Below are 6,000 nucleotides of genomic sequence, written 5' to 3' on the forward strand. Positions count from 1 at the left end.
GGGGAGATCCGTGCATTCTCATCTCCTAAATCAAGCTCTTCGGGTGAAAGCCAAGATCCTCTTGTAGGATCGGGCGGTGGCGGTGTCTCCAACACCGATTTCCCTCTTGAGGGCGCTGCCTTGAAGATCGTGATCCCTCTCGCTCTTCCTTGAGGCTGCACGTGCACGACATCATGGTCAGCCGGTGCCCGACTAGCGGTGCGGTTGTTGCGTTGCGACTTGTGTGGCGACGATGATGGCTGCAAGATGAGCAGGGTCATGGCTTGTCTTCATTGTCTATAGTCTGGCATGTTCCTGGGGTTGAAGTCGGAGCTGCGGTATTGCGGGGCGATACTACGGCAACGATGCCAAGCAATGGGCACATTGTACTCTCTCGGTCCAAGGCGCGCTCATTTTCTCCTGCGAGGCTCGTCATCAAAGTCGGAGCTGCCTCGTCCTCGACACGTGAGGTTGATTGTTTGGCCTCGAACGGTAGGGTTCCGTGTACCATTCGTTCGGAGGGGTCTTGACGGGTCGTCAACGACGAAGTCAGAGTCGCTTGCTCGGGGAGAGGTGATGACGATGACATTGCGGGCAGCCTCGATGGTGTCCTTTCCTCGGTGGTGTGTGTGGGTCTTGTGGGTGCCAGGTCGGTCGTGTGACTTCTCTGTGGGCATGTTGTAACGATTTTCGTCCGGGTTTCCTTAATTAACAGGGCAACTCTCTTCGACCTTTTTTAATGAATAGGGCCCTAAGGGCCGCGTTTCAAAAATAGCTGCGATAACCACCATGACAACGAACTTTCTTGTGCCCACTCACTTCTTTTTCTCTACTTGTGGCAAATGTAACGTTAAAAAAATATGTTCCTTTCTCGTTTTTTGTTCTGTTAGGCTGTTTTACTATATTGTTTTCTCCTTTTTAGTGTTCTTCCTTACAAAAATTATTCAAATTCATGAACTTTCAGGAAAATATAATTTTATAAAAAATGCATGGTTTATTTTCAATTTTGTGAACTTTTTTATAATTGTTGAAATATTTTTATCTAAATCGATGAACTTTTTACAAATCCATAAACCTTTTTTAAAATCTAGTGAACCTTTTTAAATTTCATGAATTTTCCTCAAAATCGATAACCTTTTAAAATTCACCTTTTCTAATCCATGAGCTATTTTCCAAAATTCGACGAACTTTTTTGGAATTTGTGAACATTTTTTCAAAATTGATGAAGTTTTTTGAAATTACGATTTTTTAATTCCAAATCAATGAACTTTTTTCAAATTTGCAAACTTTTCTTGAATTTGCGAACTTTTTCAGGTCAATGAACTTTTTCAATTTTTTGCTTTTTCAAATTTGAGATTTTTTTTCCAAAATCATGACAGAAACTGTTTCAAATCCATGAATTTATTTGAATTCAAAGGCTTTTTCTGATTTTCTTGAGGCTTTATTTTATTTTATTTTTCACAAGTCAATCGTTGATCGGTCAACTGGTCAAGCATCAACAGGTCAACCATTGACCCAAAGAAAATGAGCTGCGCGCCTGCCAAGTGATCACGCCGCGCGCTGATAGGTCGGCCCATATATGCAGCCGCATGGGCGCTGGAACCCATAACCTACATACAAGGCGCCAATTAGGAGATCTTAGCATTGTTTCCACTTCACGTGAGTATAGCCGCGCCCCAATATGACGCATTTTTTTACATATAGAAGTGTGACGCACAGGGTCCAGGCGACTGGGCCAGCCCTCCGACCACGACGCGAAGCATGTTTTCTTATAATGTGTGAAGCAAAAATGCCAAGAAAAGGAGCGTCCTCGCAACTTCGACGAACCCAAGACCTTGAAGTGTAATTGCCAGCTGCTGACAAGTACAACAACTAACTGTTCTTGATTGATACGAATCACAAAATTATTTAATTACAAACTTCAGCGCTAGCAATTCAAAAACATTTTTTGAAATGTTCAACAAAATTTCTTAAAAATTGAACAAATTTTGGAATTCTGAATATTAAAAAACAAATAAATTTTGAAAACATGAATACATTTATAAATTCCCCAAACATTTTTTAAAATGTGAAAAGTTTTTCAAAATTCCAAACATATTTTCAAGAACACGAACAAAATTTTGAAAACAATGAACAATTTTTGAAAAACATAAATAAAAACTTTGAAAATCAGGGAAAATATGAAATTCTGAACATTTTTGAAAAATTTGAATATATGGAAATTGTGAACCATTTGTTGAAAAATAAACAAATTTGTAAAACATTAAAAAATCCAAAGAAACTTTGAAATTTATGACCTTCTGAAAAAAATAGAAACAGAAAAAAGAGGAGAAAGAATTTAAAAAGAGTGTAAAATAAATAAATAAAAACCAAAAAAACCCAATAAAAGAAACAAAAACGGGTTCAAGGAACCTTCTAGAATGTTCCAGAAAAAACATATATGAACTCCTAACATGTTCCTAAGCCAGGAGAAAACGTAACAGTTAACATTGCCTCGCCCCCTATCGGTCCCTAGCATGGTGTCGGTGTCCAGTGCAAAAGCACGACACTTTGCCGCAATAAGCGGCATATAGGGTTTACCAGAGATGACAACTAAGACAACCATGCATGCTAAATAAGCATCACCTCACCTGCCCTTGGTTGTTGACACTGGACTAATCCCATGTTTGTTCGCAAAGACGCACATTCTTTTCTGCCTGCTTCGCTATGTGCACATGCATATGTGATTATGTTAATTAACTTTTTACTCTTTCCGTGTTTGGCCAAAATAAAAGAACAAACATGTTAGTAGGTCAAATGCCAGAGGCAGGGTTCATTGATTCATCTTAAATCTTCAAAAGGAGGCAATCAAGTCCATGATGGTAAGCAAACTGATCAGCTTCTTACCTCTCATAATATAAGTACCTTACCTCAACAGAGCTGCACTGTTAGGACGGATCTTCTCATTTCAGGAGCTAAAATTTATTCTGATGCCGCTTTCAATTGTTCGACTATTCCAGGACTTCTACATGGAACAACAGCTACTGGAGTTGGAGTGTTTCTCTGTTTTTTGCAAGAGCAAGCTGAGGTCAATGTGCAAATTCAAGCTTCCACTCAAAACACAAGCACGCCTCTTCAAGCTGAAGCCCTTGCTTTTCTTCTTGCAGCTCAAATTGCTCACAGGCTTCACATTAATAGGCCTACTTTCCTCACTGGTTGTCTCTCCTTGGCAAAAGCGGCAGCAGAAAGAAGTGTTTTGGCTGATTCTACCCCTTGATCCATCAGGAAATATCTTGCTGAATTTTTCTCTCTTACTAAAGATCTCCAAGCACATGTGTTTCATATATCAAGAGAGATCAATGGCATAGCTCACAATGTGGCTTATCAGGTTCTTAGATGTTCTATAGAACCTGACATTAGTTGTTTTGCTTCAGCTCATTCAAATAGGACATGCCCTGTAGTTTCCCTCCTTTCCAATATCAATTTCCAGGGCTATGTACTTCACGCTGTAAGATGTTATTGAGCTGAATAAAAATGTTGGCGCTTTGTGCGCCTTTCTCTGTTCAAAAGAAAGTAGTGTAGTTAAACTTTATAAACTTTTTCTTACACCCATGTTTAAATCACCATGCTTTTGTAAATAAGAAAGGGCTAAAAACTGCATAGCAGTATTGGGTAGTCTCTTACTTTTTTATCACCGACGGCAACTCGCCTCCAAAGGTGCCACTTTTCAGCACAAAGACAAAAAAAACAGTGGCCAAAAATCGTATGACCCACGAGGATGACATGAAATGAAAAGAATCGAGAGACGAATCAGCTGCGAACAAATTAAGCTTTATGGACAAAGTGTCAAAATCAAAACAAGTCAGATTAGTTAGAGCAAGCAAGCAGGTTTCAACTTGGTGTGATTAAAGCCAACGACGACATTACCGATCTCTGTGGTGGGAGTGGGACCCACCAGTGGAAGCTGACAGACCATTTGCATGCAGTTTGCACATCTCAATGGTGGTCCTTCAGACCTTACGCAACGCTCCAGCCATGAGGGTTTCTTTAACCGCGAGGAGATGAGCCCGCCGTCGCCACTGGTCATGCAGACTTTGCCTGCCGTTTTCTCCGACGACGGTGAGGTGAGTGGCGAGGGAAGGACACATAGTCGATGGCAGTCGCTTCTGGGCCGTCAGCATATATATTCATCTAAGTATAGGTTGATCCTTACGTCTAGATACATTCGTTTGAGTGTTAATTAATATGGGACGAAGGGAGCAGTGTGAGTTGATCCTGATTTGGAAATGTCACGACGCACTGGATCGGATTGGAGTAATAGGCGAACAGCTATGAGCCAAACTAGGTCAACTTGTAGGGTGGCCGGTGTTTGTGTGTTTCACACAATGGGGATCTGGAAGCAAGTTTGGCATCTGGATCTTGAGAGGTGACAATCATGCTCCCTGATGCTTGCCCTGGCTTGGTTGGTGGCACTGAACTGATCCCATGCGTTGTTCGCACATGGCAACATTCTCTTCTGCCCTGCTTTTCTGTGTGCACATGCAAGTGCGATTATGTTAACCGGTACGGTCTTAGGCCTAACCAAAAACATGCTGATTGGTCAAATGCCAGAGGTAGGGTAGGTTCATCATTATTATGTATGAAGATTATAAATTTTGTCCAGATCCATGTTTAAAACATGGGTCTAACTATATCACATCTAGATGTGAGATAATATCTATTATCTCACATCTAACATGACATCAACCTACATGGCAGCCTCTTTTGTTGACAACTACGATTAGTTCCTCCCTCCCTCCCGTTTCCAACTTCATTCCCCAGGCCTGTTTGTTTGTCCTGGATTGTTTGTTTGTCGCTGCCCAACCCACCCCCATCACCCGCTGAAGCATTGGACACACATTTGTTATTGACATGTGCACGTACAGCTGAACGCTTGTCTCAAAACACACACACACACAGCTGAACGCACACTGAACACCACCATACATGTGTGAAACAATACGTAGAACCATGCATTTTTGTTTTCACTCTACATGCCACGTGCGTACATGCAAGAGTGAGATTATTTTTTTTATTTAGTATCGAGAAATGTTCCCTGCTCACTGAAAAAATGTTCATGAAAAGTAGCATTGTTCGCATGTATTTTTAAAATTCATGCAGTGTAAAAAAATCGTGCAGCTTTACAAAAATGTTCATGAAATTTAGAGAATATTCACATAGTTTAAAAAAGTTTCATATAATGCAAGATAAATGTTCCAATGTGCATTTTTTAACATATACTCCTATAATAGAAAGTTAAAAAACATGTGCTTGAAAAAATGTTAATCATGCATTTGAAAAAAATATTAAACATATATAAAATTTGGTTGGGCTTGTAAGTGAGACAAAAAAAGGTTGGGCCCTAGTTGCGAGTCGAGAGTGGACTTGCAACTGGGACAAAAATGTTTCGGCCTAGTTGCGAGTCGAGGGTGAACTTGCAACTGAGACAAAAAAGGTCGGGCCCCGGTTGCGAGTCAACAGTGGACTTGCAATTAGGACAAAAAAATATCGGGGCCGAGTTGCGAGTCAAGAGTGGGATTGCAACTGGGAAAAAAAGGTCAGACTCCAGTTGCGAGTCGAGGGTGGACTTGCAACTGGGACAAAAATAGGTCGGACGCACAGTTGCGAGTTAAGGGTGGGCTTGCAACTGGGATAAAAAAGGTCTGGCCCCAGTTGCGAGTCGAGAGTGGACTTGCAATTAGGACAAAAAAATGTCAGGGCCCAGTTGCGAGTCAAGAGTGGGATTGCAACTGGGGAAAAAAGTTGGGCCCCAATTGCGAGTCAAAGGTGGACTTGCAACTCTGACAAAAAAATATCGGACCCCCAGTTGCGAGTTAAGGGTGGAAATGCAATTGGGAAAAAAGGTCGAGCCCTAGTTGCGAGTCGAGAGTGGACTTGCATCTCGGACAAAAAAAGGTCAGACCCCCAGTCCATGGTGGACTTGCAACTGGGATAACTACTAGCCTAGCTGCAAGTCGAGGGTAGACTTGCATCTGGGACGAA

Source organism: Triticum aestivum, chromosome 1A, assembly GCF_018294505.1.
Source record: "Triticum aestivum cultivar Chinese Spring chromosome 1A, IWGSC CS RefSeq v2.1, whole genome shotgun sequence".
In the NCBI taxonomy this organism is placed as follows: domain Eukaryota; kingdom Viridiplantae; phylum Streptophyta; class Magnoliopsida; order Poales; family Poaceae; genus Triticum; species Triticum aestivum.